The following is a 14,158-nucleotide window of genomic DNA, read 5'->3' on the forward strand; positions in this document are numbered from 1 at the left end:
TATTATTTTAGTGATGAAATTCGTTATTATGTGGATCGCGCAGTGTGATAATCACGCATTATGTGATACTCGAAAAGCATGGAAGCAGTCGTCATCTGTGGATAAGATAGAAAACGAAATTGTTTCATCATTTCTCCGAAACACCATTGCGTCGAAAATGCGCTTACAATTTCTGACAAACGTGAACCTTCCAGTTGTGTGCTCCAGGTTTGAATCGTGTTGTTACATCAGGACTTTTCGTGTAAATAGGTGCTTTTTGTTAATTACTGTTTATTTCAAGGACTCCACGAGAAACGCATCCTAAAAACTACCATTGTCCTTCCTATTCAATTATTCAACATATTATATAATACCTTTGAACAATGAGAAAGAATGAAAAAAGTATTCTCAGTTTTTCTCATTTTACAAACATATGGTATCCCATATTTCGGAAACCAACTATTCCCTGCCTCAGGATTCTTCTCATGCTGCGTCGTTGCTCATACAGAAACACCATAAGATATGGTGATTTGAAAGCCTTTCGAGTCTGCGCAGATAAGGCGTACGACCAAGAAAAATGATACGATTGATCTAGACGGGCCAAATTAGTTACTGAACGAATAAAGGCTAAAGAAGATTTTCTCCACAGTACTTGACAGGAAGAAAATGAACTTTTCATTCAGCTCCAGCGTTCTCTCAAAATATCTCTCAGACTGTAGACAAAATGAGCCTAATTTGCTGCGCAATTCTTGTCATAATCCGCGCGGTACCAACTGGGATCGACAATATGTTCGATTGTGTAATTATTTTTATAATATGTTATTCCTACCCTTAGTTTTATGCAAGTTAGGGATTAGATAGTCGCATACATTACGTATAAACGTAGCGAAATAAGTAGCTGTGGCTGGATTAATAGCAAGCGATGATGAGATTAAAATTTAACTCCAAACTACTATTGTGACGCCAGACTTAATAAAAAAAATATATTTCTCATAGCATAGAACTAAAAACAAAATCGAAATTTGGTACGTGATGTTATGCTTTTCATTGATTGGAATTCAAATCGATTCGCCGAATCCAAGCTTGGTATGAACCAACCTCACTATACTCGCTCCATTGCTACCCACTAAAACCCATCAAAAGGCTATAGTTAGCACTCTAAGTTAATAACACCTCCATACGCGGGAAATCAATGTGATACCACTACCATCATCCAAACTCGCATTAATAATTAATTTATGCACAACCGATTTTCTAATATGCATTTTCACATTTTAAAAGAATAATACGAATGAGTATGGAGGCAAAGAAGGTAAACACCATTCATTTTGGATTCAACCGCCATTTTCGTCTGTCAGTCCCTCGTTTGTTCGCTGGTTCGCTTGTTGGGTCGTCCGAAAACCAAACGTGATGATGAAAAAAGAAACAAATTCGATTGTGGTGATACTATGAACGTGTTTTTATTTTTAAATGTCTTACTGAATCTGAAAATATCTACCAATTTTAAATGTGTCTTCGCGTTCATCGACGATGACTAACATTTAGCCTTTCACTTTTTATTTTGAACGGATTAGCATTTATGAAGGATGTAACCTAGTTACTGTTCAAATTTGGGCTAGCGGACGTAATTGTCGGTAAATGGAAATCGATATGCTTATGGGGAATAATAGTCATATTCAATATGCGTGAACTCTGAAGGAGAGTTGAAATCATATTGAAATGTAGCCCCATGTACGGGGCTACTGACAAATGACGGATTTCTAAGAGAGCCATTCAATTTATTCAGGCTGTTAGTTCCTTCTGTTCAGATCTCCTTGGATCCGGTTAGAAAGTAAGTAATCTATGCTTAATTACACCAAGGTAAGTGGCTTTCCAGCATGTAAGCTTTCCTTGGTTTTTTTACTTAAATCACAACTACCGCGTGCAATTCAACCTGCACTACTCACTCGTTGAGAACTGTAAAAAGTACTACCTTTAATATTCGCTAATGCAGAAGTAGTTTTGCGATTTGTTTAACCGGTTTTATAAAAACGCAATCAAGGCTTTGTTGTTTTTGTAGGACAGCATTTTTGCCTCCAATAGTGTTTTTAATAGAGGTGATAAGAAACGGTATACATGGCGGTAACCCGAATTCAGAACAGCAGAACAACCAGTCAGCCTTTTTATATTGTATGCTGGAATAATTTCAATTTGCTTACGCACGTTTTATCTTACATTGAAAAAAAACAGCGAACAATTCAAAGCGATAAAAATTCTAGTGCGGATTGGTGAAGCGAACGATTTCCATAATATATTTCCCCCGACAATTTAAAAACATTTTAATATCATAAATCGTATCACTCGAAAGAAAGTCAAAAGTGCGCACATCACAGCCAGTGATAAATATTTCTATTTCTGTCTATTAAATTCATCCATAAAATCCCCTTTTCAGTCATGTTTCTGAATCCGCCCATTTCTCTAAGATTAAAATGTTTTGATAATTTATCATTTTTTACGCGACTCATATAGCTTGGGGCATATTTTATAGTTTATTGCTATGTAGATAATTCTCTTTTCGAGTTGAAGCAAGGTGACAACTAGCAAAGATAAAGGTTGTGTTTTTGGTATTAGGCATTATAACAATGGGGACAGTGGAAAGTACAATAGCGTTAGAAAGTTATTGGTTGAGGTGTTGTTGACAAATGCGATTCCTTGAAAAAGTGGACAGATTCAGTTTGTAGCTCAAGCTGGAAACACTAAAAAGCAACCATGAGAGTGGTTAAGTGAGGACCCATAAGACGCGAAATTAAACTTTCAACCGTTGAAAACTTGCCGAGGCTAGAGCTGTAGTGAAGAATCGAATTTTCATAGCCTATAGTAATAACAGGATCTAAAAGAAGAATTTTTGAATCAGCTAAAAAATATGAAAATGATCTAAGGAAAGCAATATGTCTAAGTCAAATCAGCAATACTTCCGTGTTCTCGGCCAGCTTACAGCCGAGATAAGTAGCGATACTCATCCATCCATCCATCCAGACGAGTCAGTACTGTTATCCAAGGAGACAAAGACCAAAGGAGAAAAAACCAACCCGATTCCTTCTGAAATTTCTAATATCATCAGTATATAATTTTGAAGGTAAACTCCAGTACATATGTATATGTACATCTTTTCTACTATACCCGCGTTCCATTTGGGGGTTCGCGACGTTCACAGCCGCGTTTGCGATGATTCTGGTTCTATTTGATTTTGAACCTTTTTAGTCGGAATGTGACTGCGGGTTGAACTGTTACGACTCCTTCAAATGTTCGCTAAACTCAGTTAATTCCATCAGGAAATTTTTAGTTGGGGTTCTCTGAAATTACAATCGTTTCTATGATTTCGTCTTTGCCAGAACCACAGAGCCTTGAATTTACATTCAATACTTTTATTTCACTGTCCAATTGACATCAACCCACCATGCGTTGCGACCGCTGAATGGAACGTGGCTTATATAGGTTATACTTGCACTTTGCTCGTATCTCCTCTCACCACGAGCAGAAATCCTTACGTACCATCGTGAAATCTACAAGAACAACTAAAAGCCTAATATAACAATAAAAAGACAACGAGAATCTATATCGACATTAACTTTTACATTAAACAAAGCCATTAATAACCAAGGTTAAAGAAATAGCTATCTACCATTCAGTTGTAGTTGAATACGTACCCAGACTTCAGTTTAAGAATATGTTTTGGTTCCTAACAATATACGTGGTCATATAGTATCAAAGTTCCAAAATTAAAACATGCACTTCATCTAACACAATTTCTCATAGGATACGGTGGTGCCATCTACCGTCCTGGATGCAATGCTTCCCTCAGGAAACTCAATTGTTCGAAGTCCTTGGGCCAGAAAAAAAGCTTAAATAAATATCCCAAATATAGGCCGTAACGGGGGAGGGGGATTAAATTCTGCACTCTTTAGACCCAACAAAAATTTATTCATCTGATTTCCGCAGATATTTATAAGTCAATGCAAACATCATAATGAAGCAATTGAAATCAGGTTCAGGTCCTTGAAAGAATTTATTTTATTGTTCAATTCACCAGTACCGATTCCTTTTACAATCACTGTACTTCTCTTCAAGTACGCAGCCTGTTGATTACCATTGTCATCTCATTCAAGACATCACATACCATTGTATAAAGAAATATCTAAATATTTTCTTAAGTGTCTGAACACAATTATTCTTATCTATGTATGTAATTCGCTATCTTATTTCAATATAGACTACTGGGACCTTGTTCCCAGTGACTAATTCGATCACTCAACACATCATCTTTTGGAATTTGAATATTCCGAATTCGATGCCCACAATTTGGATAGTTGGAATTCAAAGGTCGACGATACGTGGTCGTCATGTGTTTATCATAATGCTCGGTAAATAGCACAACGACCAGCAGCAATGGCTCGAACATGCTTGGTTCAGCTCGGGGCGTTTTTCCTCTTGTACATATTAGCTGTCGGGAAGATAAGCCCTGCGGTCACATAAAAATCATATTTTCATGGAATTTTGACGGACACGGAGTGCTTAAATCGAAAGGTAAACAATGGAACGATTAGAAACATATCTTATGAGGTAAGTGTGGATTTGAGTGAACGATTTCCGTAAGATAGCTGCGTAGATAGAAATCAGGTTTAAAATATATAGTCGAGTCTAGTCGGAAGTTCAGCTGTTTCAGATTGCATCAGTGTTTTCTAGTTTACTTTGCTTATTTATCTGCACTGAACTAGTTTCCAAAGTAGCACTCGCAAAAATGTGACCAAATGAAAAGAACATCCCAAAGCTCCTCCTTTTTCATCATAGATATTCCGAATTTTTTGTTAAATTTTCGAATTTTTTCTTAAAACATTAAGTATTTTTGCGAAATTTACCTCCTTCGAACGGGATTCAAGGCACTACACAATCGAGCGAGAGATCTATGTACATTATACGCAGATTTCTGCCATTGTAAATTGACAATGTTAACATACTACAAGTACCCCAATGAATTCACTAGATAGCCAAGCAAAACACGTTTTCTGTGACCAAACAACAAAAGTGAATAATTTGCTAATTTATGTAAATTTGGACGCTTCATCATACCAGCAGCAGCAGCTTGAAATTCACACAAGACCAGGTCCACTGCACAAATTCGAGAAAAGTGAAAGCAAAGAAGATCATTTTAAAGAAGATTCTAGAAGCGGCTATCCATGCAACCGGAAATGCCTACATTGGTGCTACTAGGCAGCATTTGTCTCAGGTCTTCTAGTGATACAGGGATCTTAGGACGATTCAGAGATAAAAAACTATATAGTAATTTGATTCTATTGGAAATTGTTAGAGAAGCCAACTCTGATATTGGACGGCCAGGGTGTCCTTTCTCCAAAACTAGGATGTATCTTTACATGTTCGAGTCAAAATATGCGGACATTATGCCGCGAAAGATTGGCCAGAACACACAGGAGTTTGCCAGCTGAACAGATCATGGTAACTCTTGTTTCCTCTGTTTTTCATGGTGGTCAGAGCAGATTTTATGAGAAACGGATAAACAAGCTCTCAATCCGCCCAACAAATTTTTGTCGTGAAATATTTCAACGAAAGTTCACGTTCATATTTAGTAATCAAGCATCATCTGAAAATACAGTATAGCACGCAAGGATGAATTGAAAAAAGATCATTGCATCTTATAGATCGATGATACAGGAAATTTGATTTGAAAACCGCAAAAAAATCTCAACAGTTGTTGTAGTAGATAGGAAATGTAGTGTATTCAGAGTCGGAAAACATGCAAATGCTAATAACTAGCCACTTATAGTTCCTTAGAGAGGCCAGATACCTGTGAATATGTTGATTAAGACGAAAACTTCATTGCAAGTGAACTTCTCCAGTGAAAGCCACTATACCAGCAAGCCCGGCTAGTTTCCCTAGAACGATATGGTGCAGAATAGTAGAGATTTGAAAGTTTTCTGGAAAGTCGTGGGGGAGCTGAACCATATTGCTAAGAAGTGACAACGAGGGCGCGAAGGGGGCAACCATATACCATACCATACGCTAGTCTGATAATGTACTCTCCCAGTTTCGAAGAGGTTTGTGGCGATGCTGAACTGTAAACGTCATTTGAAATTTTCGGTGGCGGGTCTCCATTTTTGCAACGCTCCAATCTTTGGTAGCATTTGGCGCCAACGACTGGTTCCAAAAATCAACCACACCCTGTGGTTGACCAGAATATCCACATAACCAGTGTAAAATCACTATTCAACCTTTCAGAGAAGAGAATAAGCCTACACGGCCACTCCTACGCGCCATCGTTCCTAGTCCGATGAAATCCGCTTTAGCTCTCTCGAGGTCTTCTACTTCTCCTTTACCGTTGTACGCCATGCGATTCTAGAGTAACCTACTCCATGGCCGCTGTAGGAAAGTGGGTTCGGTTGCATGGCATGGCCAGCAATGCATTCGTCGACCTTTCATAAAGTGTGATCTACCTACTGCTACTTCCTCCATTTAATCAACACATCCTCCAATAATTGGCGCGTACGACGACTCAGACCATCGTTCGAAATTTTCTCAGGCAAGAGCATGTTGATTACACAGCGCCTATCTAGCATTAAAGAAGGCTTGGAGCTTTTGTGCGAGGGTGGTCATTAATGATAAAGTAGTTGATACAAATTTTGTTGAAGCAGCTGTTTGAGGGATATAGAAGTAACCAAAACGTTCCACTTTCTTGCCGTTAAATGCATTTCAATGGGCAAACAAACTGGAAAGTTGTACAATCGAAAGAAGGGATGTTTTGCGATTGGTGCTAGTTCCGCCCTATGGCATCGCCAACTGTGGGTTTTGGTGACAACGATTCCAGGTGTCCTGCTACCGTGATGTATATCACCTCACTACCCTGCAGTGCACTGTTTGGAATTGCATACAAGTGCTCTTATTTTCATTTTTAAGGACTTCAACCTTATGAAGCTTGCAGAGCTTGGGTGAAAAGTCCATGTCGCACTGATTGGTGCTGATACCACTCTCATGAAAATTTTTTTGTCAGGGGACCATCGGATTTCTGCTTTCTTGTTTTGTCAGAACAACGTTTTTAAACTTTCTTTTTCGATTTTTTTTTATTTGATTCTCCGAATAGAGAAACTGTCAAGAATATTGAGCAAAACTAAGGAAGATACAGCGCTTTAAGCAGTCACGTCTGGGCTCGTGGTTCAAATAGCAAAAAGCTGCAGCTGCTACTGCATTGGATTCTTTCAAACACTCTCCCAAAAATGTTTTGGATGCAATCAAGCCTATCTATGAAGATCTGAGCAAAGATACCCTCCTGGAGCGATGTGCCGGATGTTTTTCGCAGAACAACGTTGAGAATTCGAACCAACTTATTTGGAAAATCTCATCAAAGTACTTGAGTGAAATTTCTGTCATCGTTTTCATTGAAGTTTATGTGGCAGCCTGTGTCTTCAATGAAGGTTCTTTGTTTACTAACCTTCATGCGAGGCATGAGAATCAGTAGTGGACCAAGCACCCATGAATCGGCGAGATAAGCCAAGCGGAGCCGGGAGCTGAAAAACAGACTAAAGAAGGCAGGATTCTTCGTATTCAACAGCGAAAAGATGCTTTACACATCAGGGATGATAGCAACATCCTTTATGGACCTAGCATCGCTGCGATGCGAGCTAACCCGACTAAATTCGCTTATGAACGTTTTATTTCGATTTCTTTGTGCTCAAAATTTCAAAGCGTTTTTACCATAACTCATGTTTTTATAGTCGATGCCCTCATAACCCCAAAAATTACTACACCGATCCTTTTGAAATTTTTGACACTACATTTACAAGGTAATGTTGTTGTTGTTAATATATTTTATTTTGCAATAATTAAAAAAAAAAAATCCGTATAAATCACATTTTTACATTCAAAGTGTTCCCAAAGTGAAAAATTGCAATTTCGAAAAACCCTTCCAGAACTACCAGGAGGAATCGATCACCTAATGAAAGAACTTTTATTATTTTTTTTTATTTCAGATGATCCAACGTCGAGTTATGAGGAGCACCGTAATTCTACTTTTTTCAGAAACACTTCCGAATAATTCCTGCCATTGCTTTATTTCTTATTTTCAATAAAAAAAAATTTTACATAATATTTTTCGAATGCCATACCTTAATGTACCATTAATAATAATAATCGTTGGGGCAACAATCCAGCCAACAGAGCCTATTTCAGCTTACAAAAACTGTTTCGCTTAAAAGGTCTCACCACGGGATCAAAGCTCTTACTGTACATGACAATGATCTTGCCAGTCCTCATGTATTCCTCGGAGACTCGGGTTCTTAGGCCGCGTTCGAGAGAAGAATCTTCCGAAGAATTTTTGGCCCCCTACATGAGAATGGACGATTCCGTAGCCTACGACGAAATCTATGAGCATGGTGTCGATCACGTTGTGGATAAAATGGACTCTGCCTGAGATGGAGCGATGGCGTAGGTCAGGACACCAGACAGCTTTTAGGGATATCGAATTGGTGAACCTCGGCACAAAACCAGGATGTCTGGAGTTCCTTATTAAGGCAAGCCTAGACCGGATACCGGTTGTTGCGCCGTTGATGATGATAATGGTTTTAATAATTAGATTTTAACTGTGTCGTAGAGAAAAAATCACAAAATTGGACCTTGCTTTGCACGAATTAACGTTGAAATAGCTCGCATTGGAGTGATTACATATCCCTGCAAGTTTTTGCTAAGCAGACGTTGGAAACGTCGTTTATGAATATTTCCCGTACTACGACAGTTAAAGATAAAATATTTTTTATTAAAATTGGATTTTTACGTGGCAAAAACCCAACGCAAATAGACTTTGGACCATAGTTCAGAATATGTTTACGTGAACGCTGTGAAAGCACCTATGACCAGGAAGGCCGAAAATATTAACTGACGACCGAAGCGTAAAGCTGGTGGCTGGTCCACCAATATATTAGGAAATATCCCATGCTCCCGGGGAGTATCCGTTCCTCGCAATTTGAAATATTTTTGTCAAAAATGAAAACTTGAGATTATTGGATTGCTCACTGCTTGACTAATGAAGAGAAGAGACCAATATCTAGGCACCACTGCACTATTGCAGATAGATACATCGTTGAATTTAATGCATTCGAATTCGTCGTATTTGATGAAACCATTCAAAAAGTGGAGAAACTCATTCTCGGATCCAAAAAAAAAAATATGCGAGCGCAGTAAACAATTAATCTTCCAGTTAGCAACACAACTTATACACTTTTTATGAATGCTCAAACGCAAAAAATCGCGAATTTGCGTCTCAACGCCTTTCAGATTATGGATAGTGTTTTTAGTCTAACAGGCGGCCGTATCGTGAATGACCGCCTTTACTACATCAAACCATCAAACTAGGCTTCCTATTTCTTTTCGTAACTTGCATTTGTCTTGACCCACCAAAACCAAATGGTGTCTGTCCTGTAGATGAGAACGTTGATCTGAAAGTGAACGCTTGTAAATCGATGCAATTCCTGCCAGTTCTGCAATTTGGTTTTCAGTTTATCATTTTCACTAAGTTTCATAAGCCCATTTGCAAATTCTAAACTGACAGTAGTATGATCAAACAAAACTTCCTAGCATTATTATTCCATAGTACATGCTCGACTAGTTTTATATATTGCCATTCTATAAAGCTTGATCTCCATAGTTCATAATATTTACGTAGAACTCTGCAGCCTGTTATGCATCTTTGATTTCCTCGTACAAGCGTTCAACATCTTTATTCGAATTAGATATTGGCTTTCTATACCTATATGGCCATAAAAAATATATAATAGTTGGCTCGTGTCACTTAACGTAAATTCCCACGGCAAATTCGTGTCGATGAATGTGAGGAACTACTTGCGCGAAAGAGCCCCCTATAATTGAACTTGGAGTTGATAGTGTTTGCCATTACAAAAACATACGGATTTGCCGTTGCTTTCGTTAAAGAGAGGAAGGGGCGATTATCACTAGAATTCTGACAACCTAATTCAGTACCGAAAAACTGAATACCATTTACTAATTGTTTCGCTATTTTGATAAGCACGCATCGATAGCGAAAGGCATCACGACCAAGTTGATATGCCTGGAATAGAGGGAGCTATATAAAAATGCCCAAAATTTAGTCTTTCCAATACCGAGCGATGGTTGAAGGGGTAAAGCGTTAGCCCATTAATTGTGTTGCCTGCGGTTCGAATTCTCGCCGTCATGGATGTTTGTGCTCATCTTACGACTGTGAACTTATCACTTGCACAACATAAGGTGTGATGATAATGAAATGGAAGCAGTCTTACTGGGCGAAAAACACAGTAACAACAAATAAAAAGTCTGAGTGCTCTCCACTCCCCAAAGGAGACATGCAGTACACATTCCAAAATTCCAAAACATTCCAAAATAATAATGTTGCCGGTACCAAGACAAGCACTTGTAATTCTTTACAAGAAAATAGGAATTTAAATTCATTTGTGATCATATTATTCTGCTTAGAAAGATCTGAAATTACGCCTTTAGGGTTTGTTGAGTAACGTCTTCAATTAAAGGAATTATGTGAAAACTCTTTAATTCGACATACTATTCCTATATACATATATGTGTGTGACATGACTTATTATCATTTGGACGTGCTATTGAAAATTTGTTCCACAAAAAAGTGAACATGCAGATAAGCTTCCTGATTTATGCCGTTAACGCCAAACACAGCACGATCACTCAGAAGAAACACATTGTTTAGCAAGCAACATCACCGCTTACAAAGATTTCAATAGTCAAGGCCGACTACAAAACTGGAGGACACTAATAGGCATTGTATTTATTGAAAGTTATTTGCACTTTTCAGCATAACATTTCAATGAAATCTATCAAACTTTGGTGCGTAGTGTTCAGATGAACCTTCGAAATCTCCCATAATTGAAGATGGAAACGCAGTAAGATGATGGGTGTAATATTTACAATTTCAAAGTCTACATAGCAAATTTTGGGATTTTATGTTCAAAGTTCCAAAATGTAAGCAATCACAAAACACGTTTGAAATCAAAAGTACAAACGCATTGAACGGAACGCCGCAACCAACTTTCCAAGCAAGATGGACTCAACTATTTCACACATTTTTCAAAAAACACTTTTCGTGTGAAAGTTTGTACAAAGAACATTTTGTAAGTGACATTGTTTCCAAGCATTTTAAGTCATTATCCCCATCGCATACTGTTCTTTGCATTTGCCACACTCGATTGTGCGGCTATTCGCGAAAGTGACGATTTTCCTGTAAATTCTCCACCTTTACCGACATTTCTCACTGCAAGTAAATGGCAGTAAGCAGAAATCGAGTATTACTCACCGCTGGCCAACGATTCGCCACTAAAACGACATAGACGAGAGTACGTTGCGAGCAGTGGCGCTTTCATATTGAATCAAGGTGAGGCAATGAAGCGGGTACTGTGATTCAGGTGTTTCAATTTTCGAATCTCGAATCTGGAAGCGTTTTTCATGTCGTTGTGGCCCCCGGCGTTCCCCCATCTCTCCGTGCTGAGTCATTGGGGCTCAAAAGAGTTCGTTGTAGAATGGAAACTTGTTTTTCTATCGTCGAAGCCCAGAAACCGCGGCTATTGCTAATTGAAGTATCTTTTCAATAGGCGAACGCTTCCAATGTGTTTGTAGCATCTAAAAGTGCTCGCTCCTATATAGCGACCAAGCCAGCCAACTAGTCACGCCGCCAGTCGAAAAGCAATCAATTCGATTGCCCAGGCAACGATATCGGGACCTATACATTACGTAAATGCGATTTTTCTTGTATCAGGTGTAAGGGCAAATATGTGTATTTTTCCAGATGTTCAACGGAATCTGCTGGCAATCGAGGCGATGTGCTTGAAAGAATTTATGGGTTTGTTTTTAGAATCAAGTCCCGATTAGAAACTTGCAGGGTGATTGGAAATTTCGAGTATCCGGGACTCAGATCTGCATGACGTAAACAAGATGCCGTTGGCTTTGAATCAATTAAGGAATCGCAAATGTTTTTTTCTATTCGAGAATCAGTAAAACGAACGGAAACAGGTGGTGAGTTTGAGAACAAACGAAGTCGTGAGAATTATGGAAATTTTGCTCCAAAATTCATTTCTGTCTTCGTGATTATCTTATTTCAGCAGCAAACAGCAATTCACATTTTTCCAATTTGTTTTATCATAGCTATTTATTATTCAAACGCAACGCAGTCTATATAATCGCACTATGATGGAAGATAATTAAACACTGGTGTTGGAAGTTTGAATTTGGTATACTCTATATAAAATGATTTACTAAAACTATAATTTTGGGGGATACCAAAGTATTCAAGAAAAATGATATCCTAAAGTTATATACCATTATTATGCTTTTGCACACAGAATCCTTTGAAACATAAAATGAATTCGGGCGTTGGCTACAGCCCTTCAAATGGGCAAGCATACCAGAAAAAAATCGGTATATTTACCTTTGTTTATATGTAAAACGCATAACCATTACTATAGTAGGTATCTTCTTCTATGACAGTCCGATGCCGGTCCTTGGCCTCCCGAAGTCTTCAGTTCAGCGACTGCTATATCCACTTTTGAAAACCGAGCAGCGTATAACTTGCGTTGCCCACTCAGTCCTTCCACCTTTTTCGAAGCTCTTCTAGTCATCATTTCTCTTACACTTCGGTACTCCATGCGCTCTATGTGGCCTACCCACTGGACCTTTCGAATCTTAATATGAGTGAGGCTTCTGGTCCGTGGTCTTCCTTCACTGGCCTTGACGAGAGTATTAATTTTATGCTTTTCGGCCTAGATCATCATCCACCACTCATGGCCGAAACACAGGACAGGTCGGATCAATGTTTTATATATTGTGAGACCGGACACCGGAAAACAGGTGTACATTTTTAAGGTTTTGTTTGCAAGCTTTGGGCTCCACATACATGTAAAAGGGGATTGTAAATTTTTTTTTCACCGAATATAGTCATGTGGAGTATCAAATGAAAGGTCTCAATTAGTACTTTTCCAAGTCAGTCTTAGTTTTGAGATTTCTTAAAAAGGCGGGGAGTGGGAGGGGTGGAAAATGATGATTTCTTTGACGGACCCCTTCTCAGAAACTACCCAACCAAAAAATCTGAAAAATTCATGAAGCTGCCTCTATATGGTGGCCAGGCCTCGAAATACTCTCCATATCGATATCTGTTCAAATTTAGTTAATAATAGTATATTATCATTTTTTTGGGGAAATTGAGTAAAACCCCCCTTAAATTGATCCCAGATTTATAAAAGTTGGTAGTAGTATCCCCAAGTTTGATCAAAATCATACCATTACTAACAAATTTACAGTAGCTCAAAGTTGACTTTACCCTGTAAATTTACTGCAACTAATTATCAATATAACACTAAAGAGGGTAGTCAGACATGCTAAATGCATATTCTTAACGGGCTACGTACAAATGGGATAGTTCTACACTCAAATGTACTCACAGAAGAAGCAAACAAAACCTTTCATAACTAAAGCGCCCAGCTTCCGGTTTCCCGACTTGTTATTTTTCAAATAAATTGAAAATAGATATACGATCAATTTATATACATACATATGCATGCAATGTTTGTTTGTTTGGCGTGAGCATAATATCTACGCCTGGAATATGTACGTATTTCCTGCAGGTTGAAAAAAATATGAAGAAATATTTTGAGTTTTTAGCCATATACGAATGGAAAAATGTGTGTAGCGAGTTTCTCACATAAGATGAACACAAAACTTGTTTATGGATAGGATAAATGACGCTTTTACGCCAATCTTCTGGTATATTTTCGTTAGACCAAGTATTTGACGCAGCTTGTTCGCCATCCTCATAATTTCCATATTTTTCTTTGCAAACGGCAAGGTACAAGTCTCTGCTTCGTATCGAGTATACGGGAGTGTCCAATGAATCACTTCTCTACAATGCCTTTTTGCTCCTATTATATTATAAACCTAACCCTGCTATTAGAACCCGAAAGAGGGGCCGGAGGAGTTTAACTAAAGTTAGCGAAACGAACGATTTGCTTATTCAGATATCGTAGAAATCACACTGAATATTTTTTCAACGTATTATCACACCGCGTCTATGTTTTTATGACATGACCTGGTAGGAAATTCAACAGTTAAACTGACTCATATCTTAAAAATA

At 38.2% G+C, this 14,158-nt stretch overlaps 2 protein-coding genes and 1 long non-coding RNA gene across 3 annotated transcripts in view; all 3 read right to left on the reverse strand.

Annotated features, from left to right (window-relative positions):
* Positions 1 to 14,158, reverse strand: part of LOC119656283 (rho GTPase-activating protein 26) — a 120,933-nt gene that overhangs the window by 93,283 nt on the left and 13,492 nt on the right. The gene's annotated exons all lie outside the window — the stretch shown is intronic.
* Positions 1 to 14,158, reverse strand: part of LOC119656284 — a 52,379-nt gene that overhangs the window by 26,059 nt on the left and 12,162 nt on the right. The window lies entirely within an intron of this gene.
* On the reverse strand, positions 13 to 2,010 carry LOC119656285. Its single transcript, XR_005250030.1, has 3 exons — positions 1,834 to 2,010; positions 168 to 322; positions 13 to 95 (listed from the first exon to the last, which is right to left on the reverse strand). It is a non-coding gene; the product is annotated as an uncharacterized LOC119656285 (long non-coding RNA).

The sequence above is a fragment of the Hermetia illucens genome, chromosome 4, assembly GCF_905115235.1.
Source record: "Hermetia illucens chromosome 4, iHerIll2.2.curated.20191125, whole genome shotgun sequence".
NCBI classification, from domain to species: domain Eukaryota; kingdom Metazoa; phylum Arthropoda; class Insecta; order Diptera; family Stratiomyidae; genus Hermetia; species Hermetia illucens.